The following is a 23,818-nucleotide window of genomic DNA, read 5'->3' as shown; positions in this document are numbered from 1 at the left end:
TTATATATGTATATATATATATATATATGTATATATATGTATATATATGTATATATATTATATATATATATAAATATATATATACATATATGTATATATATATGTATATATACATATATTAATATACTGTATATATATATATATATATATATATATATATATATATATATATATATATATGTATACATGCATACACACACACACACATATATATATGTATATACATATATATATATATACACACATATATATATATATATATACATATACATATATATATATAATATATATATATATATATATATACTATAATATATATATATATATATATATATATACATATATAATATATATATATATATATATATATATATATATATACATACATACATATATATATATATATATATATATATATATATATATATATATATATATATATATATATATATATAGGTATATACATGTATATACATTATACATACACGCACACACACAATATGATCATGACTATTTGTATGATAAGAATGGCCAATATTTACTAACATCATTAATGTAAGCTTGCAAGGCTAAATGCCTTATGTGCGACATAATACAGGACAAACAAAAGGCCGTTTCCTCTAGGCGCACACAACTATCAAAATACAGACAAAGGCAGAGAAACATTCCATGAAAGGGTTGATACCTTACAGTGTATTTGCTACTTCTTGTCTTTCTTTGTTCTTACTTTGTTTTCTAAATAATGGGACCTAGTAATTGAGCAATTTGGTCCTTTCAACGGGTTAAATGGTCTCGTTACACATATGGGGAAGTGGATCGTACTAAAACAAATGATTTTGGGTGTTTGTTCTCCCAATTAATCCCTTTAAATTTCATTGCTGGTAATAACGCTTGTTTTCACAGTGGAATTTTGAGATTACCGGTAATGACATCATTTGTTGTAGTGAAAAAAGGGAAGTTCAAATGTACATATAAATTGGATATTGCTGAAACAAAAGGAGATAAAAGAAGCTATTCATGATTAATATTAATTATTTCAAACATTAGACTTCTTCTCATTCGGTTCTTCAACTGTATCTGCACAATCACCACACCCATTGCAAACTGTGGTGGATACATTCCTTTCCGTTTCCACGTTGAAAAGTATACAAATTACAAACGGCAAGCATACTTGGTGAGAAATGATAAGCCCATCGAAAGGTTTGTATGGGTCGGTATTCTTTTCTTCTTCAGAATCGGCATCTAATTACCTTGAAATATTGGTTATCAAGGTTCCTCGTCTAGATAAATATAATTCCTGATTTGGTGTTCCTTCTTATGGGTCAATTTAAAAAAAAAGTTCTGTTTCTTTAGATTTCATGTCTATAAGCACAGGAGCTTGTTGTTAATAGGTTACTGCGCCTCATAAAGATATAGAGTTTGATATGAAATCCCTCAATAAATGTCGTAATTATTTAAGTGTATGTTTCTCATGCCAGAATAAGGGAGATGTAAACCTTATTGATTCTGTCATGTATGATAGACGTTCACTCGTATCGTGAACGAAATGCAAGCTACAAAACCGTTTTGAAATCAAAAACGTTTAAAGACAACTGGTTTAGTTCACTGCATTCTGAATTAGCATGTGTCTCCCTCGTGTTCAGAGTTTCCTGTTTGACGTGACTTGTTGAGCTGATATTGCTGTCAAATACGACCTTGTTCTTTATTGATATATTCTTGCCTACTCACATACTATGACCTTTGCCTCGATATCAAACTAGGTTGTTCCTATAATATACATATCACCTACTTTGCCCTCTACAGTAAGTTTTGTTGGTGCTGAATATATCATTTGACGTGTTCATTGTGTCTTATATTTTTCCTGCCTTGGGTGTCTTCATTATGTGTCATTATGTTGATTATCTTTGATGAGCTTACTTGCTTTGAATGAGGATAACCTTAATAAAGTTGCAGGATGCAAATAATCAAATGAGCCATAATCAAACTTATTATATATGATTTAATAATGAAGTAGTCAAGGATAGTGGTCATGCATATCAATCTTCGAAGGTGCATCCTGTAATAAGCTCATTAAAATGCCCAACTCAATTACGCAAAATGCATAAATCAAATAAAGATAATAATGATGGCAATGAATGTAACAACGACGATAGATGATCATATCTCTATTGTAAAAATAACCAGATTGAAAGAAAAAAAGCCTACGTATCAACACCTACCTTCCCAGACAAAGCTTTAGCACTGACACAATGCAGAGTCAGTGTGTATTCATTCTTTGTTGATGGTGACGATGGCCTTGGCTGTTAATAAATAAATTTCAAATAAATGAATCAGTAGGTTAATCGTCAAAAAGTTACCAAAGGAGTGAGAATATCTTTCCCAAAGCAAATTCCGTGATGAGAATGATCTATTGGTAATTAAGAGTGGAATATTTCAAAAGAAATTATTGGAACACTAATAAAGAAAAGCGAATAACCAAAGGCATGTTAAACCCATACTTAGAAAGTTAAGAAATAACACTGAATTCAAATGTCGAAGAAAACAAATATCGCAGACACTGGCCAATTAATCCCAAATGGGTCATTCCGGAAAGGGGTCTTCTTTAAATGCCACAATAAGTTCGGACTTTGGTGAGTAGGGCTTTCGAGAAGGTGAGTAGGGATGGCAAATACCCCCTTCCAATTCTCTTTCTAGCCCACATCTAAAATATCTACTAATAATCATAATATGAAAATAAACACCTGTAGCCCCTAAATAATCGAACGTCACAAGTTTCGGTCCTCGTTCGCCAAATAAGGGAAGAAACTTGTGCACTTTGTAGACAATTACATTCATGGACCTGAGGTATGCAACAACTTCCAAAATCTAAGAAAAAGAGAGACCTGTACTCAAGCAGGTAAGTGTACAGTGTGAGGTACAATTCATCAATTAATAGGATTTTCCTGAGGCATTAATTTAGATGTCTATAATATCTTTGCTTCATTCATAAGAGGGCAAAGTGATTTAATCAGCAACAATTTTCTCCTGGCTTATTCCTTCTAAGTAGGATGGCCAGTGCAGAATTTTTGTATACACATTTTTTCCTGTATTTTATCAATCTAGAATAACAAGGTGCAGCAAACTGAGTAACATGATGGGATTGAATGAGTACAATGTAAGTAATAAGTTTCATTTATTTAAAAAAAGAAGTAAATATCTTCCTGTGCGCATCCCTTTATTTAAGGACACATTCCCATTCTGCCCCCCCTCCCTATATCCAGGCTTAGTACTGGCACGTAAATACTCTCTCTTCAAAGTCCGACTTGCAACAGATGAATTCCGTGATATCAATTTTTTATAACTCTTGCAAAATCTTGGCAAACAAATCTTTTACAAAAATTTACGTGAACATGTAAGGCAATGTTAATAAGACTGAATCATTATTAAACTTATATTTTTAAACTTGGAAATTATATATAAGCTGAAAAACAAATTTAGTTGAAACGGTATGAGAAAAAAGGAATGGAAATAAACGGTTTTCGCTGAAGTGATTACGTAGATTACAGTTAAAGGATGTTTGGTAATCGAGTCTTAATAACAGGTAATGCCTTTTAATTTACATTGAATGTCAATCGGCTTGGGGTATTTGGGTGTTGCTTTCATTACACTTCATCTATTACTTGAAAGCACTGCCTTCAGATTGAAAATTAAAGGGCAGTGGTTTTAATACATATCGTAATTAACATCTTCGGTTATCTAGTCTTAGGGTACAATTGGTATTTCCAGTCAATATGACATGACAGTTCATATATAATTGTTTCGTTCTCATCAATATATTTATCAATATTGGAAGCTAGTCTGAGATATGGGTTATGATTAAGATAATAATGACCAATATCAAGAATAAAACACATAACCTACAGATATAAACAGGATTTTTAACTGGGGAAGTAGGAGGGGGGGGGGTGTCATAATTTTTCACAACGAACATTATCAGTTTTCACAAGATTGAAATATAGAGTGGCATAAGACTAAGAAACTAAACAGGATTGATCGGCCCAGGATGTAAAGTATCATATTTATTTCTGTATATATTTGATAATTGATTTCTTTCTCATTATAAGGACGAGGTGGCCGAGTGGTTAAGGCGTTGGACTGCTAATCCAATAGGGTCTCCCTGCGTGGGTTCGAATCCCATCCTCGTCGGACTCATGATTTTTTCCAAGAAATTCCAGTACTGAAAGCACTCGCTTCATATACGTTACCTGCCACTGAAATTGCAACTGAAACTTCCGATTGTTGAACGTACTCTTGTACCAATGTAAATGTTCGCAAACACGCAAGCAAATAAATAAACAAACAAACACACATGCACGGACACGCACACATTTATAAGTACGTACGTGCGTATGCGTGTGCGTGCGTGCGCGTGTGTGTGTGTGTGTGTGTGTGTGTGTGTGTGTGTGTGTGTGTGTGTGTGTGTGTGTGTGTGTGTGTGTGTGTGTGTGTGTGTGTGTGTGTGTGTGTGTGTGTGTACATGTGCATGTGTGTGTGTGTACATGTGTATATATGTGTATATATATAAACATGTATATATATGAAAAAAACAAAACAAAAAAACACAGTAACATGCACATAACAGAATTAATAACACTGCCACTAAAAGAAAGGAAAAACTTGCGACGTTTCGAACTTTTTCATGAAAGTTCCTCTTCAGGCGAAAGCAATCCAAAAAATGAAATCATTTTTTGGATTGCTTTCGCCTGAAGAGGAACTTTCATGAAAAAGTTCGAAACGTCGCAAAGTTTTTCCTTTCTTTTAGTGGCAGTGTTATTAATAATGTATATATATATGCATATATGCATATATATACATATATATGTACATATATATGTATATATATGTATATATACATATATGTATATATATGTATATATATATGTACTTATACATATATGTATATATACATATATATGTATATACACATATATATATATATATGCATATACACATATATATATGTATATACACATATATACTGTATGTATATTATGTATTTACACATAGCTATGTATATACACATATATATGTATATACATATAAATGTATATATACATATATGTGTATACATACATATACGTATATATACATATATATGTATATATAGATATATATGTATACACACATATATATATATATATACATATACATACACATACATACATACACACACATATACGTATATATACATATATATGTATGTATACACACATATATGCATACATACATACACATATGCGCACACACACATTTATTTATTGTGTGTGTATGCTTGATTGTGTGTGTGTGACAGAAAGGCAACCATACAGGCAGATAGTGAGGTGGACACAGGAGAAACGCAAAAAAAAAAAAAAAAAAAAAAAAAAAAAAGAGGAGGAGAGAGACAATTGAGACGTGTTAATTACTATTGCGTCGTGAGGGTATTCAGTCTCATTTATACTTTTCTTTACTATTGTTGCAATGAATTTCGAAGGGTAACTTTTAACGTGTTCGAAACGTTGCGACCTATATTTCCTTCATATTGTGACTATCATTTTTTACATTGACATGCATATCATTCACCTTACACATTGTGTTGGTTTTTTTTTTAATTAATTTATTTTTTTTTAAATCAGATGACCTTTGCAAATAGCCAGCAGTTGAATTACATATTAGTGAGTAAACACTTAGTTCTTAAGGATTTTAGCAGCGTTTCAGGGGTTGGATTCATTCACATACGATTGCAAGGCATTGACCGGCGGTCCCTCATCAGCACGTTTACCAGTAATGGTAAAGTGGGATTCGCAAAGCGATAGCAAGTCGCCTGGTAAATCGACTTTGCGAGCGCTTCACATGATTCTTTATGCCCCATGACATGTAAACAAAGCCTGATCCAGCAGCGAAATTTCCATGTTTCAAGAAATGATAAAGATTTCTGTGTAAAATTACTATAAATATTCATTTCCTAGAAAGCATACTCTGTTTCATGATCTTATGGATCGTATATAATCTAATGGTTTAAAAAAAACATACTATTTTTCTTTTTCTTTTTTACAGATTGTAGTCCAAAGATAAACAATGGCTCCACGCAATGGAGGTGTTATTTGCATCAGCGTTTTCCAAAAAGAAATCTCATTCAAACTTCAAATGAATAAGATTATGAATAATTGTATATAAACTATTGCAAACACAAAAATAAACAAACAGTGTGGTGCAGTTTGTACTTTCTTCAATATAAATATAATATGATACAGATCAAAAAGTGCAATTTATGAAATAAAAAAGAAAAAAATTATAAACATAAATTGGTTTATCATTATTATCTATGTTCTTTAAAGACTTCCCTGGCTATTTATCAGTCCAAACCAACCAGTTCATTATTTATGGAGCTTGTATTTTTCCAGAGGTTCGATAGGCGTGAAGGCCACTTCAATATTTATTGTCCTTTTCCAGAGTTCGATAGGCGAGGTTGCTGCTTCAATCGTTTATTGTACTCTAACGTATGAATCGCTAATTTCTGAGTCAAATAACATTTATGTATCTATATATTTACTTTTTTCAACTGCCATAGAAATAAGATATGTTTGAATTCGTCAAATTATTAATTCTATGTTTTATTTTAAATGTTATTGTAGGTCTATGACTTTCTGCATGTTTACCCCAGGCTGCGTAAATGTCATTCTCACTTATTTGCTGTGAATTTCCTTTATTTTTGTCATGATCTTATGAAAATGAACAGTTGCCATTATTCTGATCACAGGTGTACATGCAAACTAAAGTGTCGCCTTAAGTGTTGAATTGTTGCTGATTTAAAGCCTGAGGAGAGAGTCGTCGCTGTAGTTGCCAGTGAACATACCAGTGCTGCCACCATTGGTAAATTTAACATTGTATCTACGATGGTAAGTTGTTTGTAAATACCAGTGCAGTCTGTTTACAATCATAATTGTAGTTACCAGCGTATTTATCATGGTAAGTGCGTTGATGAATCCAGCCCCTGAGCTGTATATGAGAAGTTTTTTTTTCTTCATATGCAGTACATAATTCTATGATTCTACGAAAGAGTCATAACCATATATATGTATATATATACATACACATATACATATACATATACATACACACACATACACACGGTATACTTGATTTTTTACGTATATTTGTACGTTTGTATTGTTCAGTAGCGCACGCCGGAAACTGACATTTTGGAAGATTTTTAACGCCGGTTCGTGGAGCCAAAGATACGTTCTTGAGGCAAGAAGTCGACGAGGATGGGATTCGAACCCACGCAGGGAGACCCTATTGGATTAGCAGTCCAACGCCTTAACCACTCGGCCACCTCGTCACATGTGCAAGAAAATTTATGAATGAAAATTATTAATTAATCTGCGTTGATCACGTGCGGTGGTTTCCTAGTCTGCTCGTAAAGATATCGCGTCGAAGATGATGTGCAAGCATCAGGTACTGACATAAAGGCAGATTGTTATTTGTCGTTTCACTGTTAATTTTTAAAGGTTAATTGACTATTCTTTTCTGGTATTTATTGGTCTAGAGGAGTCCCTAATTATATATTTTTTACCATATGTAACAAACATACACATATATTTTCATGGACTATTTTTTGAGTGAATTTAGATCTAACATTAATATTATTCTTCGAAATTTTACTTGCCCATATATAGATAAAAAAGTCAAACTAATTGGGGGAGTATGACGTCACTAATTAACCATTTTAGTTAACAAAATGATTGTGCAACTGGATATCTCAGCTTCTGATTAATATGCTTGCATTGTAATGCAAGATTGCATTCAAACTGTATGTACTTCATATGCTCTATTTCCATACATATCACACGCAAAATGTGCAATGCACATTTCAGAGAAAGGAAATCCATTTGTAAATTTAAAAAAGGAAGTCGAAAAAGATACTCTATGTATTTCACGTGTTTCGAATCATGCCTCTATCATAACGAGTCTTATTCATAACTTTTCGTACATTTGTCACAATGAACGTTGTTTTTTTATGTACTGAATATCGACACATTCGCTGTTCCAGTTGACGTCACGCACACAGCTCACAAAGACAAGGAAAAACCCGAAACAGCCTTCATTACCGTTACAAGACCTGTTTCAACATTACATCAGTGAAGGCAACGTCAGACGTCACTCAGGGTGAACAGTTTTATGAACAGTGTCTTTACATCTACTACAACCTCTTCTAGATGTTCAAGATGTTCACTGGATGTATCAATGCGTAGTCGAATTCTTGTCAAACGTACATTTTACGTATCAATACTGATAACCACAAAACCAAAAATTATTGGAAATAACATATCACAATTTGTTGCAAGCGTTGCGGAAGAAGTGGTCATGCCTCTATGGCAAGATTTCGACTCCTACACTGATAGATATTGTGTGACTAAAGGTGCATATAATAAACATCTGAAAGTTGCTGTAATATATTGAAATATATATTCTATCAAATCGTACATTGCTACTGTTAGTACCTTATAGTTTTGACTCCATGATCTGTTTCTTTTGTAATAACCCCATATGTGTCTGACTTCTAGAATATTATACTAAAAACAGGATACAAAAACAAAAACGATTTCTTATTGTATGTGAATTAAATATAGAGTGAAATAATGATCCTCCTTACTGGTTATCCCCCCCCCTCTCCCATCCCGTCTACAAGTCACTCTTAACTCGTGAGAGATAATTCTGAAACAGTTTGGTGTTGGTAAAACATAAATAACTGATATCAATTATAATGACAAACAGGACTAACAGCACAGCTGAATAACAATCGTTTATGTTATTGTAAGTGTGATTACGACTTCCTTTTCGCCATCACTGGACGGAGATATGATTAGGCTGAAGAATGTCTCTCTCTTTTTAAAGTAAATTTCAAAGAATATTACTAATGTTAGATCAAAATTCATTCTCGGTAAGAAAAAAAAAAAAAAAAGTCCATGAAAACATACATGTACTTGCTTGATATGTATGTTTGTTACAAATAGTAAAATTTATATAATTAGGGACTGTCTTCTAAACCAATAAATAACGGAAAAGAATACAAATAAACAGTGAAACGACAAATAACAATCTGCCTTTATGTCAGTACCTGATACTTGCACATCTCATCTTCGACGCGATATCTTTACGAGCAGACTAGGAAACCATCGCACGTGGTCAAACCGGATTAATAAATGATTTTCATTCATATCTTCCTTTTCATATGTGACGAGGTGGCCGAGTGGTTAAGGCGTTGGACTGCTAATCCAATAGGGTCTCCCTGCGTGGGTTCGAATCCCATCCTCGTCGACTTCTTGCCTCAAGAACGTATCTTTGGCTCCACGAACCAGCGTTAAAAATCTTCCAATATGTCAGTTTCCAGCGTGCGCTATTGAATAATACAAACGTACAAATATGCATAAGTATACCGTGTGTGTCTATGGGTATGTAGTTATAGTTGTAGATGTAGATATATGTTTATGACTCGTTCGTTGAATCATAGGATTATGTACTGCATATGAAGAAAAAAACACATGTGAAAACTTTTCATATACAGTTCAGGGGCTGGATTCATCAACTCACTTACCATGATAAATACGCTGGTAACTACAATTGTAGTTAGCATTGTAAACAGACTTCACTGGTATTTACGAACTTACCATCGTAGATACGATGTTAAATTTACCAGTGGTGGCAGCACTGGTATGTCCACTGGCAACTACAGCGACGATTCTCTCCTCAGGCTTTAAATCAGCAAAAAAATCAACACTTAAGGCGACATTTTAGTTTGCATGTACACCTATGATCAGAATTATGGCAACTGTTCATTTTCATATGATCATGACAAAAATAAAGAAAATTCATAGGAAATAAGCGAGAATGACAGTTATGCAGCCTATGGTTAACATGCAGAAAGTTATAGGCCTACAATAACATTTACAATAATACATAGAATTAATTATTTGACGAATTCAAACATATCTTATTTCTATGACAGTTGAAAAACAGTAAATATATGAATGTTATTTGATTCAGAAATTAGCGCTTCATACGTTAGAGTACAATAAACGATTGAAGCAGCAACCTCGCCTATCGAACTCTGGAAAAGGACAATAAATATTGAAGTGGCCTTCACGCTTATCGAAACCTCTGGAAAAATACAAGCTCCACAAATAATGAGCTGGATAGTTTGGACTGACAAATAGCCAGGGAGGTCTTTAAATTTAAGAACATACATAATAATCAAAACAATTTGTTTATATTTTTTTTCTTTTATAAATTGCACTTCTTTATCTATGTCATACTATATCAATATTAAAGAAAGTACAAACTGCACCTCACCGTTTGTTTATTTTTGGGTTTACATTAATTCATATACAATTATTCATAATCTTAATCATTTGCAGTCTGAATGAGATTTCTTTTTGGAAAACGCTGATACAAATAACACCTCCATTGCGTGGAGCCATTGTTTATCTTTTGACTGCAATCTATAAAAAGGAAAAGGAAAAATAGCATGTTTTTTTTTTTAAACCATTAGATTATATACGATCCTCAAGATCATGAAACAGAATATGCTTTCTAGGAAATGAATATATATAGTAATTTTACACAGAAATATTATCATTTCTTTCTTGAAACGAAAATCTCGCTGCTGGATCAGGCTTTGTTTACATGTCACGGGATCATGGGGCCTAAAGAATCATGTGAAGCGCTCGCAAAGTCGATTTACCAGGTGGCTTGCTATCGCTTTGCGAATCCCACTTTACCATTACTGGTAAACGTGCTGATAAGTGATATGCATGTCAATGTAAAAAATGATAGTCACAATATGAAGGAAATATAGGTCGCAACGTTTCGAACACGTTAAAAGTTACCCTTCGAAGTTCATTGCAACAATAGTAAAGAAAAGTATAAGTGAGACTAAATACCCTCACGATGCAATAGTAATTGACACGTCTCGCCTGTCTTTCTACTCCTCTTTTCTTTTGCGTTCCTCCTATGTCCACCTCACTATCTGAGGTGTGTGTATGTATGTATGCATGCATGTATGTATGTACATACACACACATAAATATATCATATAGATATATTATATATTATTTATAGACATATATATTTATATATATATTATATATATATATTATATATATAAACATATATACATATATATATACACATACATATGTATGTATGTATATTTCAATTTATATATATAATACATATATATAATGTATGTATGTATGTATATATATATATATATATAGATACATATATATATAAATATATATATATATATATATATATATATATATATATATATATATATATATATATACTGCTCGCCATCATTGTTAATATTAGAAAATGGAGCAAAGGAGCTACCGAAAACATAGAAACTAGCACGTGTTATGCATTATATAAGAGCAAGCAAAACCCACTGAACTATAGACCCGTTTCGTGCCGAAGGATCCGCAGGGACATCGAAAACTTCTTCATGTGGAGTTCTTTGGAGAGAGAGAGAGAGAGAGAGAGAGAGAGAGAGAGAGAGAGAGAGAGAGAGAGAGAGAGAGAGAGAGAGAGAGAGAGAGAGAAAATGGAATTCAAGACCAGTCAATGCATATAGTCAATTTGTATCAGTATTGATACGTAAAATCTACGTTTGACAAGAATTCGACTACGCATTGTTACATTCAGTGAATAAACTGAACATCTAGAAAAGGCTGTGGTAGATGCAAAGACACTGTTCACGAAACCGTTCACCCTGAGTGACGTCTGACGTTGCCTTCTCTTGATGTAATGTTGAAACAGGTCTACTAACGGTAATGAAGGCTGTTGCGGGGTTTTCCTTGTTTTTATGACCTGTATGTGTGACGTCAACTGGAATAGCGAATGTGCCGATATTAAGTACATGGAAAAACGTTCATTGTGACAAATGTGCGAAAAGTTATAAGAATCGTTCTGATAAAGATACGATTCAAAACGCGTGAAATGCATGCAGTATTTTTCCGACTTCTTAAAAAAAATAAAATTGGATTTCCTTTCTTTGCAAATGCATTACACATTTTGCGAATAGTATATATAAAAATAGAACATATGAAGTACGCACAATTCGAATGCAATATGATATTACAATGCAAGTGTACTAATCAGAAGCTGAGAGATCTAATTGCAATAATTTTGTCAACTGAAATGGTTGATTAGTGATGTCATACTCCCCTAATCAGTCTGACCTTTTATCTATTTATGGACAAATAAAATTTACTAATGTTAGACCTAAATTCACTCTGTAAAAAAAATAACCTATTTGAAACGATAAATAACATAATCTGTCAACATGTCGGTACCTGACACCACCGCACTTGGTCAACGCGGATTAATAACTTTCATTTATGACTTGCATTACATGTGTGACGAGGTGGCCGAGTGGTTAAGGCGTTGGACTGCTAATCCAATAGGGTCTCCCTGCGTGGGTTCGAATCCCATCCTCGTCGACTTCTTGCTTCAAGAACGTATCTTTGGCTCCACGAACCAGCGTTAAAAATCTTCCAATATGTCAGTTTCCAGCGTGCGCTATTGAATAATACAAACGTACAAATATGCATAAGTATACCGTGTGTGTCTATGTGTATGTAGTTATAGTTGTAGATGTAGATATATGTTTATGACTCGTTTGTTGAATCATAGGATTATGTACTGCATATGAAGAAAAAAAACATGTGAAAACTTTTCATATACAGTTCAGGGGCTGGATTCATCAACGCACTTACCATGATAAATACGCTGGTAACTACAATTGTAGTTATCATTGTAAACAGACTTCACTGGTATTTACGAACTTACCATCGTAGATACGATGTTAAATTTACCAGTGGTGGCAGCACTGGTATGTCCACTGGCAACTACAGCGACGATTCTCTCCTCAGGCTTTAAATCAGCAAAAAAATCAACACTTAAGGCGACATTTTAGTTTGCATGTACACCTGTGATCAGAATAATGGCAACTGTTCATTTTCATATGATCATGACAAAATAAAGAAAATTCACAGCAAATAAGCGAGAATGACATTAATGCAGCCTATGGTTAACATGAAGAAAGTCATAGGCCTACAATAACATTTAAAATAATACAGAATTAATTATTTGACGAATTCAAACATATCTTATTTGTATGACAGTTGAAAAACAGTAAATTTATGAATGTTATTTGATTCAGAAATTAGCGCTTCATACGTTAGAGTACAATAAACAATTGAAGCAACCTCGCCTATCGAACTCTGGAAAAGGACAATAAATATTGAAGTGGCCTTCACGCCTATCGAACCTCTGGAAAAATACAAGCTCCATAAATAATGAGCTTGATGGTTTGGACTGACAAATAGCCAGGGAGGTCTTTAAAGAACACAGATGATAATCAAACCAATTTATGTTTATATTTTTTTCTTTTAGAAATTGTACTTCTTTATCTATATCATACTATATTAATATTAAAGAAAGTACAAACTGCACCTCACCGTTTGTTTATTTTTGGGTTTGCATTAATTTATTTACAATTATTCATAATCTTAATCATTTGAAGTCTGAATGGGATTTCTTTTTGGAAAACGTTGATACAAGTAACACCTCCATTGCGTGGAGCCATTGTTTATCTTTTGACTGCAATCTGTAAAAAAGAAAAAGAAAAATAGTATGTTTTTTTTAAAACCATTACATTATATACGACCCATAAGATCATGAAACAGAATATGCTTTCTAGGAAATGAATCTATATAGTAATTTTACACAGAAATATTATCATTTCTTTCTTGAAACATGAAAATCTCGCTGCTGGATCAGGCTTTGTTTACATGTCACGGGATCATGGGGCCTAAAGAATCATGTGAAGCGCTCGCAAAGTCGATTTACCAGGCGACTTGCTATCGCTTTGTGAATCCCACTTTACCATTACTGGTAAACGTGCTGATAACTGACCGCCGGTAAAGGCCTTGCAATCGTATGTGAATGAATCTAACCCTTGAAACGTTGCTAAAATCCTTAAGAACTAAGTGTTTATTCCTTAATATGGTGGCCATTTGCAAAGGTCATCTGATAAAAAAGAAAAAAAAAAAAAAAATCTACGAACGGACATAATGTGTAAGTTGAATGATATGCATGTCAATGTAAAAAATGATAGTCACAATATGAAGGAAATATAGGTCGCAACGTTTCGAACACGTTAAAAGTTACCCTTCGAAGTTCATAGCAACAATAGTAAAGAAAAGTATAAGTGAGACTAAATACCCTCACGATGCAATAGTAATTAACACGTCTCGCCTGTCTCTCTACTCCTCTTTTCTTTTGCGTTCCTCCTATGTCCACCTCACTATCTGAGGTGTGTGTGTATGTATGCATGCATGCATGTATGTATGTATGTACATACACACACATATATATCATATATATATATTATATATTACTTATATACATATATATATATTTATATATATATATTATATATATATATTATATATATATATATATATAAACATATATAAATATATATACATATATATATACACATACATATGTATGTATGTATATTTATATATGTATATACATACATATGTATGTATGTATGTATATATATATATATATATATATATATATATATATATATATATATATATATATATATATATATACTGCTCGCCATCATTGTTAATATTAGAAAATGGAGCAAAGGAGCTACCGAAAACATAGAAACTAGCACGTGTTATGCATTATATAAGAGCAAGCAAAACCCACTGAACTATAGACCCGTTTCGTGCCGAAGGATCCGCAGGGACATCGAAAACTTCTTCATGTGGAGTTCTTTGGAGAGAGAGAGAGAGAGAGAGAGAGAGAGAGAGAGAGAGAGAGAGAGAGAGAGAGAGAGAGAGAGAGAGAGAGAGAGAGAGAGAGAGAGAGAGAAAATGGAACTCAAGACCAGTCAATGCATATAGTCAATTTGTATCAGTATTGATACGTAAAATCTACGTTTGACAAGAATTCGACTACGCATTGTTACATTCAGTGAATAAACTGAACATCTAGAAAAGGCTGTGGTAGATGCAAAGACACTGTTCACGAAACCGTTCACCCTGAGTGACGTCTGACGTTGCCTTCACTTGATGTAATGTTGAAACAGGTCTACTAACGGTAATGAAGGCTGTTGCGGGGTTTTCCTTGTTTTTATGACCTGCATGTGTGACGTCAACTGGAATAGCGAATGTGCCGATATTAAGTACATGGAAAAACGTTCATTGTGACAAATGTGCGAAAAGTTATAAGAATCGTTCTGATAAAGATACGATTCAAAACGCGTGAAATGCATGCAGTATTTTTCCGACTTCTTAAAAAAAATAAAATTGGATTTCCTTTCTTTGAAAATGCATTACACATTTTGCAAATAGTATATATAAAAATAGAACATATGAAGTACGCACAATTCGAATGCAATATGATATTACAATGCAAGTGTACTAATCAGAAGCTGAGAGATCTAATTGCAATAATTTTGTCAACTGAAATGGTTGATTAGTGATGTCATACTCCCCTAATCAGTCTGACCTTTTATCTATTTATGGACAAATAAAATTTACTAATGTTAGACCTAAATTCACTCTGTAAAAAAAATAACCTATTTGAAACGATAAATAACATAATCTATCAACATGTCGGTACCTGACACCACCGCACTTGGGCAACGCGGATTAATAACTTTCATTCATGACTTGCATTACATGTGTGACGAGGTGGCCGAGTGGTTAAGGCGTTGGACTGCTAATCCAATAGGGTCTCCCTGCGTGGGTTCGAATCCCATCCTCGTCGACTTCTTGCCTCAAGAACGTATCTTTGGCTCCACGAACCAGCGTTAAAAATCTTCCAATATGTCAGTTTCCAGCGTGCGCTATTGAATAATACAAACGTACAAATATGCATAAGTATACCGTGTGTGTCTATGTGTATGTAGTTATAGTTGTAGATGTAGATATGTTTATGACTCGTTCGTTGAATCATAGGATTATGTACTGCATATGAAGAAAAAAAACATGTGAAAACTTTTCATATACAGTTCAGGGGCTGGATTCATCAACTCACTTACCATGATAAATACGCTGGTAACTACAATTGTAGTTAGCATTGTAAACAGACTTCACTGGTATTTACGAACTTACCATCGTAGATACGTTGTTAAATTTACCAGTGGTGGCAGCACTGGTATGTCCACTGGCAACTACAGCGACGATTCTCTCCTTAGGCTTTAAATCAGCAAAAAAATCAACACTTAAGGCGACATTTTAGTTTGCATGTACACCTGTGATCAGAATAATGGCAACTGTTAATTTTCATATGATCATGACAAAATAAAGAAAATTCACAGCAAATAAGTGAGAATGTCATTAATGCAGCCTATGGTTAACATGAAGAAAGTCATAGGCCTACTATAACATTTAAAATAATACATAGAATTAATTATTTGACGAATTCAAACATATCTTATTTCTATGACAGTTGAAAAACAGTAAATTTATAAATGTTATTTGATTCAGAAATTAGCGCTTCATACGTTAGAGTACAATAAACGATTGAAGCAGCAACCTCGCCTATTGAACTCTGGAAAAGGACAATAAATATTGAAGTGGCCTTCACGCCTATCGAACCTCTGGAAAAATACAAGCTCCATAAATAATGAGCTGGATGGTTTGGACTGACAAATAGCCAGGGAGGTCTTTAAAGAACACAGATGATAATCAAACCAATTTATGTTTATATTTTTTTTTTTTAGAAATTGTACTTCTTTACCTATATCATACTATATTAATATTAAAGAAAGTACAAACTGCACCTCACCGTTTGTTTATTTTTGGGTTTGCATTAATTTATTTACAATTATTCATAATCTTAATCATTTGAAGTCTGAATGGGATTTCTTTTTGGAAAACGTTGATACAAGTAACACCTCCATTGCGTGGAGCCATTGTTTATCTTTTGACTGCAATCTGTAAAAAAGAAAAAGAAAAATAGTATGTTTTTTTTTTTTTTTTTTTTTTAACCATTACATTATATACGACCCATAAGATCATGAAACAGAATATGCTTTCTAGGAAATGAATCTATATAGTAATTTTACACAGAAATATTATCATTTCGCTGCTGGATCAGGCTTTGTTTACATGTCACGGGATCATGGGGCCTAAAGAATCATGTGAAGCGCTCGCAAAGTCGATTTACCAGGCGACTTGCTATCGCTTTGTGAATCCCACTTTACCATTACTGGTAAACGTGCTGATAACTGACCGCCGGTAAAGGCCTTGCAATCGTATGTGAATGAATCCAACCCTTGAAACGTTGCTAAAATCCTTAAGAACTAAGTGTTTATTCCCTAATATGGTGGCCATTTGCAAAGGTCATCTGATAAAAAAGAAAAAAAAATCTACGAACGGACATAATGTGTAAGGTGAATGATATGCATGTCAATGTAAAAAATGATAGTCACAATATGAAGGAAATATAGGTCGCAACGTTTCGAACACGTTAAAAGTTACCCTTCGAAGTTCATTGCAACAATAGTAAAGAAAAGTATAAGTGAGACTGAATACCCTCACGATGCAATAGTAATTAACACGTCTCGCCTGTCTTTCTACTCCTCTTTTCTTTTGCGTTCCTCCTATGTCCACCTCACTATCTGAGGTGTGTGTGTATGTATGTATGCATGCATGTATGTATGTACATACACACACATATATATCATATATATATTATATATTATTTATATACATATATATATATATTTATATATATACATATATATATACACATACATATGTATGTATATTTATATATATACATACATATGTATGTATATATATATATATATATATATATATATATATATATATATACTGCTCGCCATCATTGTTAATATTAGAAAATGGAGCAAAGGAGCTACCGAAAACATAGAAACTAGCACGTGTTATGCATTATATAAGAGCATGCTAAACCCACTGAACTATAGACCCGTTTCGTGCCGAAGGATCCGCAGGGACATCGAAAACTTCTTCATGTGGAGTTCTTTGGAGAGAGAGAGAGAGAGAGAGAGGCCGAAGGAGAGAGAGAGAGAGAGAGAGAGAGAGAGAGAGAGAGAGAGAGAGCGAGCGAGAGAGAGAGAGAGCAAGAGAGAGAGAAAATGGAATTCAAGACCAGTCAATGCATATAGTCAATTTGTATCAGTATTGATACGTAAAATCTACGTTTGACAAGAATTCGACTACGTATTGTTACATTCAGTGAATAAACTGAACATCTAGAAAAGGCTGTGGTAGATGCAAAGACACTGTTCACGAAACCGTTCACCCTGAGTGACGTCTGACGTTGCCTTCACTTGATGTAATGTTGAAACAGGTCTACTAACGGTAATGAAGGCTGTTGCGGGGTTTTCCTTGTTTTTATGACCTGCATGTGTGACGTCAACTGGAATAGCGAATGTGCCGATATTAAGTACATGGAAAAATGTTCATTGTGACAAATGTGCGTAAAGTTATAAGAATCGTTCTGATAAAGATATGATTCAAAACGCGTGAAATGCATGCAGTATTTTATCGACTTCTTAAAAAAAATAAAATTGGATTTCCTTTCTTTGCAAATGCATTACACATTTTGCGAATAGTATATATAAAAATAGAACATATGAAGTACGCACAATTCGAATGCAATATGATATTACAATGCAAGTGTACTAATCAGAAGCTGAGAGATCTAATTGCAATAATTTTGTCAACTGAAATGGTTGATTAGTGATGTCATACTCCCCTAATCAGTCTGACCTTTTATCTAATTATGGACAAATAAAATTTACTAATGTTAGACCTAAATTCACTCTGTAAAAAAAATAACCTATTTGAAACGATAAATAACATAATCTGTCAACATGTCGGTACCTGACACCACCGCACTTGGTCAACGCGGATTAATAACTTTCATTCATGACTTGCATTACATGTGTTGACGAGGTGGCCGAGTGGTTAAGGCGTTGGACTGCTAATCCAATAGGGTCTCCCTGCGTGGGTTCGAATCCCATCCTCGTCGACTTCTTGCCTCAAGAACGTATCTTTGGCTCCACGAACCAGCGTTAAAAATCTTCCAATATGTCAGTTTCCAGCGTGCGCTATTGAATAATACAAACGTACAAATATGCATAAGTATACCGTGTGTGTCTAGGTGTATGTAGTTATAGTTGTAGATGTAAATATATGTTTATGACTCGTTTGTTGAATCATAGGATTATGTACTGCATATGAAGAAAAAAAACATGTGAAAACTTTTCATATACAGTTCAGGGGCTGGATTCATCAACTCACTTACCATGATAAATACGCTGGTAACTACAATTGTAGTTATCATTGTAAACAGACTTCACTGGTATTTACGAACTTACCATCGTAGATACGATGTTAAATTTACCAGTGGTGGCAGCACTGGTATGTCCACTGGCAACTACAGCGACGATTCTCTCCTCAGGCTTTAAATCTGCAAAAAAATCAACACAAGGCGACATTTTAGTTTGCATGTACACCTGTGATCAGAATAATGGCAACTGTTCATTTTCATATGATCATGACAAAATAAAGAAAATTCACAGCAAATAAGCGAGAATGACATTAATGCAGCCTATGGTTAACATGAAGAAAGTCATAGGCCTACAATAACATTTAAAATAATACATAGAATTAATTATTTGACGAATTCAAACATATCTTATTTCTATGACAGTTGAAAAACAGTAAATTTATGAATGTTATTTGATTCAGAAATTAGCGCTTCATACGTTAGAGTACAATAAACGATTGAAGCAGCAACCTCGCCTATCGAACTCTGGAAAAGGACAATAAATATTGAAGTGGCCTTCACGCCTATCGAACCTCTGGAAAAATACAAGCTCCATAAATAATGAGCTGGATGGTTTGGACTGACAAATAGCCAGGGAGGTCTTTAAAGAACACAGATGATAATCAAACCAATTTATGTTTATATTTTTTTCTTTTAGAAATTGTACTTCTTTAGCTATATCATACTATATTAATATTAAAGAAAGTACAAACTGCACCTCACCGTTTGTTTATTTTTGGGTTTGCATTACTTTATTTACAATTATTCATAATCTTGAAGTCTGAATGGGATTTCTTTTTGGAAAACGTTGATACAAGTAACACCTCCATTGCGTGGAGCCATTGTTTATCTTTTGACTGCAATCTGTAAAAAAAGAAAAAGAAAAATAGTATGTTTTTTTTTTAAATCATTACATTATATACGACCCATAAGATCATGAAACAGAATATGCTTTCTAGGAAATGAATCTATATAGTAATTTTACACAGAAATATTATCATTTCGCTGCTGGATCAGGCTTTGTTTACATGTCACGGGATCATGGGGCCTAAAGAATCATGTGAAGCGCTCGCAAAGTCGATTTACCAGGCGACTTGCTATCGCTTTGTGAATCCCACTTTACCATTACTGGTAAACGTGCTGATAACTGACCGCCGGTAAAGGCCTTGCAATCGTATGTGAATGAATCCAACCCTTGAAACGTTGCTAAAATCCTTAAGAACTAAGTGTTTAATCCCTGATATGGTGGCCATTTGCAAAGGTCATCTGATAAAAAAGAAAAAAAAATCTACGAACGGACATAATGTGTAAGGTGAATGATATGCATGTCAATGTAAAAAATGATAGTCACAATATGAAGGAAATATTGGTCGCAACGTTTTGAACTCGTTAAAAGTTACCCTTCGAAGTTCATTGCAACAATAGTAAAGAAAAGTATAAGTGAGACTGAATAACCTCACGATGCAATAGTAATTAACACGTCTCGCCTGTCTTTCTACTCCTCTTTTCTTTTGCGTTCCTCCTATGTCCACCTCACTATCTGAGGTGTGTGTATGTATGTATGCATGTATGTATGTATGTACATACACACACATATATATCATATATATATATATATTATATATATATATTATATATATATATTATATATATATTATATATATATATATATAAATATATATATATATATATATACATATATATATATATACATATATATATATATATATACATATATATACATATTTATATACACATACATATGTATGTATATTTATATATATACATACATATGTATGTATGTATGTATATATATATATATATATATATATATATATATACACTGCTCGCCATCATTGTTAATATTAGAAAATGGAGCAAAGGAGCTACCGAAAACATAGAAACTAGCACGTGTTATGCATTATATAAGAGCAAGCAAAACCCACTGAACTATAGACCCGTTTCGTGCCGAAGGATCCGCAGGGACATCGAAAACTTCTTCATGTGGAGTTCTTTGGAGAGAGAGAGAGAGAGAGAGAGAGAGAGAGAGAGAAAATGGAATTCAAGACCAATCAATGCATATAGTCAATTTGTATCAGTATTGATACGTAAAATCTACGTTTGACAAGAATTCGACTACGCATTGTTACATTCAATGAATAAACTGAACATCTAGAAAAGGCTGTGGTAGATGCAAAGACACTGTTCACGAAACCGTTCACCCTGAGTGACGTCTGACGTTGCCTTCTCTTGATGTAATGTTGAAACAGGTCTACTAACGGTAATGAAGGCTGTTGCGGGGTTTTCCTTGTTTTTATGACCTGTATGTGTGACGTCAACTGGAATAGCGAATGTGCCGATATTAAGTACATGGAAAAACGTTCATTGTGACAAATGTGCGAAAAGTTAAAAGAATCGTTCTGATAAAGATACGATTCAAAACGCGTGAAATGCATACAGTATTTTTCCAACTTCTTAAGAAAAATAAAATTGGATTTCCTTTCTTTGAAAATGCATTACACATTTTGCGAATAGTATGTATAAAAATAGAACATATGAAGTACGCACAATTCGAATGCAATATGATATTACAATGCAAGTGTACTAATCAGAAGCTGAGAGATCTAATTGCAATAATTTTGTCAACTGAAATGGTTGATTAGTGATGTCATACTCCCCTAATCAGTCTGACCTTTTATCTATTTATGGACAAATAAAATTTACTAATGTTAGACCTAAATTCACTCTGTAAAAAAAATAACCTATTTGAAACGATAAATAACATAATCTGTCAACATGTCGGTACCTGACACCACCGCACTTGGTCAACGCGGATTAATAACTTTCATTCATGACTTGCATTACATGTGTGACGAGGTGGCCGAGTGGTTAAGGCGTTGGACTGCTAATCCAATAGGGTCTCCCTGCGTGGGTTCGAATCCCATCCTCGTCGATTTCTTGCCCCAAGAACGTATCTTTGGCTCCACGAACCAACGTTAAAAATCTTCCAATATGTCAGTTTCCAGCGTGCGCTATTGAATAATACAAACGTACAAATATGCATAAGTATACCGTGTGTGTCTATGTGTATGTAGTTATAGTTGTAGATGTAGATATATGTTTATGACTCGTTTGTTGAATCATAGGATTATGTACTGCATATGAAGAAAAAAAAACATGTGAAAACTTTTCATATACAGTTCAGGGGCTGGATTCATCAACTCACTTACCATGATAAATACGCTGGTAACTACAATTGTAGTTATCATTGTAAACAGACTTCACTGGTATTTACGAACTTACCATCGTAGATACGATGTTAAATTTACCAGTGGTGGCAGCACTGGTATGTCCACTGGCAACTACAGCGACGATTCTCTCCTCAGGCTTTAAATCAGCAAAAAAATCAACACTTAAGGCGACATTTTAGTTTGCATGTACACCTGTGATCAGAATAATGGCAACTGTTCATTTTCATATGATCATGACAAAATAAAGAAAATTCACAGCAAATAAGCGAGAATGACATTAATGCAGCCTATGGTTAACATGAAGAAAGTCATAGGCCTACAATAACATTTAAAATAATACAGAATTAATTATTTGACGAATTCAAACATATCTTATTTCTATGACAGTTGAAAAACAGTAAATTTATGAATGTTATTTGATTCAGAAATTAGCGCTTCATACGTTAGAGTACAATAAACGATTGAAGCAGCAACCTCGCCAATCGAACTCTGGAAAAGGACAATAAATATTGAAGTGGCCTTCACGCCTATCGAACCTCTGGAAAAATACAAGCTCCATAAATAATGAGCTTGATGGTTTGGACTGACAAATAGCCAGGGAGGTCTTTAAAGAACACAGATGATAATCAAACCAATTTATGTTTATATTTTTTTCTTTTAGAAATTGTACTTCTTCATCTATATTATACTATATTAATATTAAAGAAAGTACAAACTGCACCTCACCGTTTGTTTATTTTTGGGTTTGCATTAATTTACAATTATTCATAATCTTAATCATTTGAAGTCTGAATGGGATTTCTTTTTGGAAAACGTTGATACAAGTAACACCTCCATTGCGTGGAGCCATTGTTTATCTTTTGACTGCAATCTGTAAAAAAGAAAAAGAAAAATAGTATGTTTTTTTTTTTTTAAACCATTACATTATATACGACCCATAAGATCATGAAACAGAATAACATAATCTGTCAACATGTCGGTACCTGACACCACTGCACTTGGTCAACGCGGATTAATAACTTTCATTCATGACTTGCATTACATGTGTGACGAGGTGGCCGAGTGGTTAAGGCGTTGGACTGCTAATCCAATAGGGTCTCCCTGCGTGGGTTCGAATCCCATCCTCGTCG

At 33.6% G+C, this 23,818-nt stretch overlaps 8 non-coding genes across 8 annotated transcripts; 7 read left to right on the top strand and 1 right to left on the bottom strand.

Annotated features, from left to right (window-relative positions):
• Positions 1 to 4,103: 4,103 nt before the first annotated feature.
• TRNAS-GCU (transfer RNA serine (anticodon GCU)) lies at positions 4,104 to 4,185 on the top strand. The gene has a single exon. It is a non-coding gene; the product is annotated as a tRNA-Ser (tRNA).
• Positions 4,186 to 7,278: 3,093 nt separating this feature from the next.
• Positions 7,279 to 7,360, bottom strand: TRNAS-GCU (transfer RNA serine (anticodon GCU)). The gene has a single exon. It is a non-coding gene; the product is annotated as a tRNA-Ser (tRNA).
• Positions 7,361 to 9,257: 1,897 nt separating this feature from the next.
• TRNAS-GCU (transfer RNA serine (anticodon GCU)) lies at positions 9,258 to 9,339 on the top strand. The gene has a single exon. It is a non-coding gene; the product is annotated as a tRNA-Ser (tRNA).
• A 3,103-nt stretch (positions 9,340 to 12,442) lies between these two features.
• On the top strand, positions 12,443 to 12,524 carry TRNAS-GCU (transfer RNA serine (anticodon GCU)). Its single transcript has one exon. It is a non-coding gene; the product is annotated as a tRNA-Ser (tRNA).
• A 3,273-nt stretch (positions 12,525 to 15,797) lies between these two features.
• On the top strand, positions 15,798 to 15,879 carry TRNAS-GCU (transfer RNA serine (anticodon GCU)). The gene has a single exon. It is a non-coding gene; the product is annotated as a tRNA-Ser (tRNA).
• Positions 15,880 to 19,055: 3,176 nt separating this feature from the next.
• On the top strand, positions 19,056 to 19,137 carry TRNAS-GCU (transfer RNA serine (anticodon GCU)). Its single transcript has one exon. It is a non-coding gene; the product is annotated as a tRNA-Ser (tRNA).
• A 3,171-nt stretch (positions 19,138 to 22,308) lies between these two features.
• TRNAS-GCU (transfer RNA serine (anticodon GCU)) lies at positions 22,309 to 22,390 on the top strand. The gene has a single exon. It is a non-coding gene; the product is annotated as a tRNA-Ser (tRNA).
• A 1,346-nt stretch (positions 22,391 to 23,736) lies between these two features.
• On the top strand, positions 23,737 to 23,818 carry TRNAS-GCU (transfer RNA serine (anticodon GCU)). Its single transcript has one exon. It is a non-coding gene; the product is annotated as a tRNA-Ser (tRNA).

This window comes from Penaeus japonicus, unplaced genomic scaffold (genome assembly GCF_977035675.1).
Source record: "Penaeus japonicus unplaced genomic scaffold, GWHDUDI00000001_assembly GWHDUDI00000030, whole genome shotgun sequence".
Taxonomy (NCBI): Eukaryota; Metazoa; Arthropoda; class Malacostraca; order Decapoda; family Penaeidae; genus Penaeus; species Penaeus japonicus.
The sequence above is the reverse complement of the archived record's forward strand: the minus strand, read 5'-3'. Positions and strand labels throughout refer to the sequence as shown.